Below are 9,722 nucleotides of genomic sequence, written 5' to 3'. Positions count from 1 at the left end.
TATATATATATATATGATTAACTTTTACTTGACCCCTCTCGCAGCATTGTATTGTAATTCTAGAAGGCATGTCATTGTACAATCATATGTATATGCCATAGGGGTTAATTTTTTAAAAGTTTCAGAATCAGTCTCATCAGTGCCATCTTAGGGCGATTGTGCCCCTAGCTCTATGACCTTTGAAAAATATAAAGCAGAACTCCAGGGAAAATCATTATTAACCCTTGGAGTGGGGCTACCCCTGCACTGCAAGGGTTAAGTGATCGACTCACCCGAACCTCGGAGCTGGCCAGTTGTGACGGCCGCGTAGTCCCATAGAGAAGGACGGGGGCTGCGTACTAATCACAAGCAGCACCTGTCCTTCCCGGGAGCCCTGCACGCAGCATGGAGCTGTACGTGCGGGCCGATTCCTGTGTGAATATGAGCTTAGAAGTAGAGACAAAATGGCTGAATAGAGGCAAAATGGATGACAAATAATTTCATATATTTACATTCGCTCACAATTTAAATATCCACATTAGTCCCTGCTTTCATTCTTCTATAACAAACACAAAATATGCCCACCATGGTAACAGTAGTCATTTGAACTTGTTTTGCTCTATATTTCTCAATTTTTAACAAAAAAAATGGACAGTTGTCTGCAATTGTTGAATTCCCTACTCTGTCTTTGTACCAAATCATGTTTACAGTAGCAATATTTTGTAGTAAGACCTTGTATGGAGGCTGCTACGCATGTCAGAATCCTTGAACTTTTCTATGAATGTACACACTGTCCTGGAAATAAAAACAACAAAGAGACAAACTGGACATTCTGGTGGCTAATGTTATGAAGCAGGAACCTTTTGGTTAGATATGTTATAGTAGTATTATGGGCTTATTTAACAAGTACAAAGAGCAGTGATGTTGTGCACTGTGTAGTAACCCAAACAAGGAATTTCATTTTGTAAGCAGATATGGTACAGAGCTTCCTGAAGCACCAGTACGCACAATTTTGCTATCACTTCCTTGTACTGACACTGACATGTTTTCATATTCTGTGTGATGCCCCTAATTATTTTAAAGTTGCCTGTAGCACCAGTCAGCAAAGTGGTTAATATACCACCAATCTTCTGTAATCCTGTAATTTCCACTGGGTAATCTATGATACACGTAGTCTGTTCTTGACAACCAGTTTGTCAGAAGGCAAGCTGCACTCATATCTAAATCCAAAAACAAAAATGCTGCATTAGTTTTCTTTTTTATTAGACTTTTTTTCTATTATTTTTACCTAGTGATCCAACCAGTAACACATTTCCTCTCTTAGGGTGGCTCTACTTTATTGAGGAACAACGGAGGCACCCTCGGACAGCAGCATTGTCAACTTGTGGGAAGGGTACTGTTAATGTTAAGGGTAATTAGCTGAACTAGCAGATTTAGATGGATTTGACTAAAAAATTACATTTGAACTGCAGCTATCTCTTTTTTTAAGCAGTGATAGCAACATTTATTTCCCTTTTGGGATAAAGGTTTTACATAAACGAATAAAAGCACCCCTATCTATATCAAATGGTTTGTCTCAACACACTAGCTTCCACTTTTGCTGGACAGCTTGGTCTGTTGAAGGAAGTTGAAAAATAACAGATTTACTAGGCGAATCACCAGGTGCAAAAGAAAAGAAAGCCTAAAAAAAGAAAACCAATGCAGCCATCAAATCTAAGGACTGGTAAGCTGCAATATATTACATTTTTGCTTTTGGGTTTAGATATGCATTAACCTTGTTTCTTGCTGTTGCCAAGTTCCAGCTTGCTAGATCTGAAGATTATAAAATGTATCATCAATAACCTGAGTAATAATCCTTTATTAATTTACATTCCTTTCTACTGATATAGTACCCTTCACACAGACTAATGTATATAAATGTGACACACATACACAAAGGAGTGAGCAGATTGGACACACGCAGAGTCTTCAGGGTACTCACACAGAGGTCTCTAAGTAGGGGGATTTGTACTAGTAAGCAGGTGTCAGGTGAATGGACACCTGGTGTTTGGGTCTATAGTATGTTTTTGTTAATGCTGGATTCTTTGATGTATCTCAAAGAAGGATGTTGCCCTTTTTTCTTTCAGGAATGTGCATGTATGTTTGTATGGATTCCTACAGGGCCACTTAGTGTGTGAGATTGCTTGTTTGTACATAGGGTATAAGGGAGTGTCATAAGAGATGAATGTAAAACTAGTCATGTGTGAGAGAAGGACTTGTTCTGGTTATAAATTGTGTGGGGTTTTTTTTAACTGTGCTTGCTGTACTTTGGCATTTGTACATTTGTCAGCTTTCTGTTTGCTGGTACCCATGTACATGAAGGAGCCTCTGCCAAAAAGTGTAGCCAGAGACAATTGAATGTCGGCCTTTTCTGTATGTGCGCTTGTATCTTGACTTGACTTTGATCTGGAGCTTGCCTTCCTAAATTCTGGAAGCTGTGACCTGCATTTTAATGCCAATAGGCAAGATTCAAGAAAGAAATGAGTACAATGTTAAAGCTTACCTTTATAATACTACTATTTTTTTTTCAGGTGTTGGTGAGATGTGCTGACAATGGACTGGCACCCTCTAATCCATCTTTTTTCACACTTGGCATGACCCCTGCATTGCCAAGAACATTGAATGCTCCCTGTGTGCATGCACAGTGTCTGGTTTGTTGTATTCAGCAACGCTTCTAGGAGGATGAGAAGATCACAAATAACATCACAGCCTAAATGGGCCAGCAGCCATTGAGACCACATGATTGCTTCACTGCCTATCCTCATCCCATGATCAGAAACCTCTGGTGCTGTTATTATAGAAATAAATGAATACATAGGATAAATAAACCATATACCGTATATACTCGAGTATAAGCCGTCCCGAATATAAGCCGAGGTACCTAATTTCAGCAAAAAAAATTGGGAAAAAGTATTGACCCGAATATAAGCCGAGGGTGGGAAATGAGGCAGCTTCTAAATTAGGACCCGGAGACTGCCAGATGACCCCGCTCGGAGCGCCGCACACCGGAGCAGCAGTGACGCGACGCTCGACGAGGTAAGTAAGATGACACATGGCGCTGACTCGAGTATAAGCCGAGGGGGGGCACTTTTCACCCAAAAAAATGGGCTGAAAATCTCGGCTTATACTCGAGTATATACGGTATAATGCTGAGGCTATTTACTAAATGAGTTGGAATTAGGCCAAAAAGTGTAGTTGTATTCACTTTGAATACCCAGTTATGTGCAGGTGAAAAAAGGTGCTTTTTACATAATTTGCTTTTCACATAATTTGATAATTGAAGAACATTTTCACTCAACTAAGGTGATCTACTAAAGTATTTGAGAACCTTCACACAATCAATTATGTAAATATTCACTTCAGTTTCTCAATCATGTGCAGGGGAAATAAGTAAACAGGGATTTGCTTTTCACATAATTGGATAACTTAAGTGAATATGCACACAGTGTGTACAGTGAAGATTCTAAACTCCTTTAGGTAATTTACCTCATTTTATTTATTAAGTCACCCCCACCATGTACTGACTTTATTGTGCATGTGTGAAGTTTGATTAAGAACACTATTCATCATCTTTCTGCTGTAGAGGTGACCAGAAATGTGGACACTGTACCCGAAAAAGCAAGCAGAGGGCAAAGGACTAGTCACTGTCATTGCCCATAGGCTCCCTACATCTAATCTTTTCCTCTTTATTAACTTACCATACATTGTTCAGCTCTGTGTCTCTGGGCTTCCTAATGTCAGAGCTTCCCTCCAGATGAGTGGCGATCTTATGATTAGTTGGGTAATATTCAAGAAGTAGAAGGAGAGGTTTGGAAAGACCAGATCTACAGAATGAATGAACAGAAGCAGGGAGATCCTTACACTGCAGCCCCTCATGTACAGCTTCCTCTCCAGCAAGGAGAACAGTGAGCAGCACATTAGTGATATCACTATCATCACTAAGACCAGCAGTCAGAGGCAGCAGTGCCTTAGATCAGCATTTCTCAACCTTTTTTCAGTCGTGGCATCCTTTAAAACTATGCAGAATCTTGTGGCATCCTAGTCTAAAATTTCATGGATTTTAAGGGAGACCCCACGCACAGAACCCACAAAAAAGTGGGGTTCCCCCTTCATATCAAAGTCCCCCTTTTAAATCAGGGATTCTGATGTGAAAGGTGGATTCTGATGTAAAGGGGGCTCCTGATTTAAAAGGGGGGCTTTGATGTGAAGGGGGAACCCCACATTTCTTGATGAAAATCATAATCCCCCCTTCACATCAGAGTTCCCCCTATTATGTCAGTCTCCCTTTCATATAATATTTTTTCTTTCACATCAGAAGCCTCCCTACACACCAGGAGCCCCCCTACATATTAAAATCTCACCTTTTTAGTTCAATCTGATTTTATTAAAGATTTTCAGTACAAATCAAGAAAAACAATCATATATATAAGGTAACAACCATAAAAATAATAACAAATAAAGATGGAGGGAAGAGAAGGGTTACTCCCGGCGGGATAAATTATGGAACAGAAGCATTATATCCCTATCTGACCCAGAGACGAGGTCAGAGTACTTGTTATATAGTTATTATTGGATGATGTCCAAGCAGGTAAGATAAACGGCATTAGAACGGTGTATCAAGCCTGCTATCAAGTTACAAATCACAGGTGCCATCACTCAAGAGCTCTAGTGGTATAGATGAAGGACAACTGGTGTATACTTCCACCATAGCGAGACAACTCGAGTAGGGGGTTAGTGTCAAGCAGGACATAGAATGTGGGTTTCAGACGGGAAGTAGAAGTTAACCAAGGTAGGACACCCAGCGGGAGGAAAGGTATAGAAAAATGGGAGAGCAGGAGGACGAGGGGAGTAGACTAGTAGAATCCCACCTTTATATCAGAGTCCCCTTTCATATTTTAGAGTTCCCCCTTCTCATTAGGAGCCCCCTTCAGATCAGAAGCCCACATCACAGTCGTCAATTACAAAATTGAGGCATCCCTGTGGAAGCCAGAAGGCACCCAAGGGTGCCATGGAACCCTGGTTGAGAAAGGCTGCCTTAGATGATCAAACACTGCAGATGTAGAGCAGTGAAGCTGTAGGCAATCTCATAGAAATTGGTATTTATTCAAGACAAAAGGTACATTTTACTCTGGATTGTGTCCTATAAGATAGCAAATTGTCACTTTTTAAGTTCAGGTACACTCTAAATGGAAGGAAACTTGTATTCCTATTGTTCGATTCCTAATTACATTCTGAATGTATCAAATTCACAATATTAAAATACAATTTGAAAATAGCACTTTATCAAATTCTCACCATTTAGATTTGGCTGAAGGGTGCTTTAAGCAAGAGTTTTGAATAGGGATGCATATCGAAACATATCGTCCGAAAATGGCACTTTGGCTAAATGCCGAAAGTGCCATTTTCCTGCCGATACATCAGCGCATCCGTGATTTCTTTCCTCCCCGCTGGGCGCTGCTCTGTGTCCCAGTGGGGAGGAGAGATAGTGACAGCTGGCCGAGCGCTGCGGGACAAGAGCGCTGTGAGCGGCCGGTGTCTCTCCTCCTACACCGCTCAGCTGCCTATAACAGTGCGGCAGAATGGTGTGGGGGCGGTGACAGCGCTGTCACAGGGGGCTGGGCTCTCCTCCCGCACTGCTCACTCAGACTCCTGTGACAGTGTGCGTCAGAGAGGAGAGCTTAAGGCTGGATTCTCACAGATAAAAGAAGGAGGCACTTGGTAGGTTGTTTTGACCCTTGCCCAGCTCTGCTTAAATGATGGAACCAAAGTAGTACATTGAACCAAATGGCCTAGTTTACACGCGTGGGTGGCATGGTGCAATTCTGTGCAGCTGCCCCAAAGTTTTCTGCAGGATCTAGATCATGGGTCACATTGTACAATATGTGTGGGCCCCCCACTGAAGAGCAGTTAGACAACCAACAAGACCCTGCTCTTATGTGTTCAGCACCCATGTACATTCAGCTTTAGTGGGCAGCTTAATCTTGAAGAAGGAGAACAAAGACTTCATAGTTTCCTTCCTTCATATGCTGCATACAGTTCCGGTTGACAGAGAAAAATGTAATTAGTACAACCAAATTATATTTTTGTAAAAACGTTAGAAGCTCAGAATGAAAGATGGAAGTAATACATGGGGATACAGGTTCCATTCTCCTTGGTTACAAGATTATGATAATTCAACTAACAACCATAAAACTATTTAAAAAAAAAAAAGTTAGGAAATTTTGGAGCTGTGTTTAACTGCTGTCAGGCCTTACTTCTTCCTCCAGTGAATACTGCCACCTAAAGAACTAGGACAAAAACAGCATTTCAATTACTTTTTTAGCTGAATGGAGCAGCATTAGAACTTCTGTCATGTTTTTTTGTTTTGTTTTTGCTCTCTGTGTCCTGAGAAGATCAATTCCTGTCCCAGCAACTGGTGCCAACAGGGCAGGAAGTGAGAAGAAATCTGCCCTAGGACCCAACAAAAAAAACAAAGCAGATGTTCTAAATCTTCTGTGCTGTATCCAAAAAAGCGTTTTGCTTGGATATCTGCTTTTGGTTTGGTGTTAACCATGGAGTTATACCTAAAGGTGACTGCAGAGAGCGGTTGGACATTGAGGTATGATGCAACTGTAAACAAGAATAGTCTTAGGTGACCATTTGTTTGCAGCCTATAGAGGAAGGTGGGCGAGGGGCATTGCATTTCTCCTTGCCAAGTGGTGTCTGCTCTGAGCTCACAGATGATAAAGCATATCTGAACTTTGAAATTTGTAGCTGAACTCCAAGATAAGCAAATATTGTCTAAATACAACAGGCATGCTTACTTAAATCTTAGCGTACTTTGTGTATTTCTTCCAGTTCTGTGCAGTAATCCAGTGTTAAATTTTGCATCTGTGCAAGAGCTTCCTGTAATAAAGACCAGCCACTGTTCTTCTCTTTGTCTTTGTCCAGGGTGGCTGGTCTTGTATCCGCTCCCTCCTGTAGTTTTCTGCAGGCGACCTGTAATGGGTGGGGCCTGCTAGGTCACTCCCACAACTCTGCACAGACTGTGTATAGCACAGTAATGATGCCACCGTTACTTATACAAGAAAGTATCTGAGTTTGCAAAAAGGCATTTGGTGCACAAAAAGTGGATTTATATCCTTTGTGCTATTAAGGAATATATTTAAACAAATGTTTTTGTGCCTGGAGTTCAGGTTTATGATATTTCAGTTTCCCAGTCCTTAGATATGGTGGCTGCATTAGTTTTTTTTTTTTTCAAGATTTTATCTTTGATTTAGATTTTTAATTTTGTCCTAGAATGACAATGTTCATTCGCCAAACTGTATCTGTGGAAAAGCAGAAGACTACAACCTCTCCTCTTCTCCATAACAGAGTGCAGAGTTCTGCAGTCCTCCGACATAACAGAGAGCATTGTAACTTATAACAGTGCAGCAGAAGCAGAGAGCACACAATCAGCTGATAAGATCGCTGTCTGGATCAACAGGCGTTTTTTGTATTTATGAAGCAGATTAAATACAACCGTTTCAATAATATATTAATACACAAATACTTTGGGAAAAGGTAGACCAAAACTGGCCGTACACCGTTATATTTTTTCACTCCACCTGCAGACTGAATGAAAAAAATATAACAGATTCCTCCATCCCTACTAAACAGTGTGGATGGACGAATCTCCCACTGGGCTATTGCATTCTGACAGTTGCAGATGTAACACTGTCAGAATGCACGAACAGTGACAGTAGCTGATTGTCTGCCGTCACTGTTTAAAGGAAAATTTGCCATCCAGCTCTGTCGATATTCTGATCAAAGGATACCGGGTGGAAGGGTGGCAACAGGGGTACCCACTAAACAAATCTGAGATGGTTCTGAGAACTGACTGAAATGTATACAGTGTATGGCCAGCTTAAGACTGGATTCTGACCAGATGCATTGGAAAAAGCAGCCAGCATAGCTAGACAAGGCAATATCTGCCTTGTATCAAATGGGATCAGTTCACATGACCGTGTTGCAGTGGTGTGTGCTGAAAACAAGTGGTCCATGCAGTACATTTTAATAAAGTTCTAACAAAAAAAAAGTAAACAGTGCAATGTGCAATGCGCTGGGATTGGTGCATCATCACTGTGCCTGGCAATCCTTGTTAGCCCCCTATGTGATAGCAATAAAGATAAGTGTAAAAAAAAGAAAAAAGTTTAAAAATAATTGTCGCAAAAAAAAAAAAACACACAAAAAGTTTTAGTCCCCAGCTTCCACAAACACGCACATACAAACATAAATATGCGTCGGGTGCACGTACGTGCAAAAACAACAATTACACCACAAGTTACGTATCACCGCAACTATCAATAATTCTAGGGCCATTAATCCCTGGTACTACTAAATTGATGAGCAGTGAAAGCTTTTAAAGTGTCGTCAATGGCCAATTTTTGGTATGGTCGTTTTTTTGCGATTTCGTGGGTGCAGGCAATTTTTATGCTCGACATGTTTGGTGTCTATTTAGCCCGATATGACCCTTAAAATAGAAAAAGAGATTGAGAACACAGAGTCCTCAATCTCTTTTTCTGTATCCCCTGTTGTCAATGAACAGAAATCCTCTGAGTGTTCCTGTTCATTTATAACTTGAGAATATAGAATGTTTACTATAACCACAATTATGAACAGGAGGGATATAGATCACTCCCATTCATTCATAATTGAGGATATATTAACCATACCATATCCTCAATTATGTACAATACACTCAGAGATCACTGATCACTGAGTGTATGTAGCCTGCTCTCCTCTCTGACACACACTGTCACAGGAGGCTGAGTGAGCGGTGCGAGTGGAGAGCCCAGCCTCCTGTGACAGCGCTGTCTCCGCCCCCAGACCGCTCTGCCGCACTGTGATAGGCAGCCGAGCGGTGTGGGAGCAGAGACACCGGCCACTCACAGCGCTCATGTCCCGCATAGCTCGGCCGGCCGTCACTTTCTCTCCTCCCCGCAGGGACACAGAGCAGCGCCCAGTGGGAAGGAAAGAAATCACGGAGTCGCCGATGTATAGGCAGGAAAATGGCACTTTTGGCAATTTGCCAAAAGTGCCATTTTCGGACGATATGTTTCGGCGGCCGATATATCGGTGCATCCCTAATAATAAATGTTTTATAACATAATGTAGGGAAAACAGTATTTTTTAAAACATTTTTGGTACTTTTTTTCTTTATATAGTAAAAAAAAACAGTGGTGATTACATACCACCAATAGAAAGCTCTATCTGTCCCCAAATTTTTTTTTAAAATAAATAAAATTAATTTTGTTATGGCTTGCATGACTGAATAAATGTCAGTCAAAGTGCTGCAGTGCTGAATAATGAAAAATGGCCTGGACTGGAAGGGGGATTTAACACCTCGGACTTCAAGTGGTTAAAGTGACACTAAACTCAGGACCTAAATCTTAAAAATGTGTTCAAGTACCTGAACTATTAATAAAAATGTAGTTTATTTGTGTGTCACTCGGCTGTAGATCCTCAAATCATCTCTGAATTCATGCTGACACTGTCATCCCTCCTGGAGGGTGGCTACTTTTGTTCCCCATGGTCCCTGTGTGTGTGGTAAAGTAGTCACCGCCTCAAGCTCGATCCTTTGATGGACTACAATCTCATGTTTAGTATTGAGATTGTAGTCCATCCCGGGAGCGAGCTTGGAGCGGTGGCTATTTTACAGCACACACAGGGACCATGGGGAACAA

This window comes from Nanorana parkeri, unplaced genomic scaffold, assembly GCF_000935625.1.
Source record: "Nanorana parkeri isolate BGI_ZX_2015 unplaced genomic scaffold, ASM93562v1 scaffold899, whole genome shotgun sequence".
NCBI lineage: Eukaryota > Metazoa > Chordata > Amphibia > Anura > Dicroglossidae > Nanorana > Nanorana parkeri.
Note: the sequence above shows the minus strand (reverse complement) of the source record.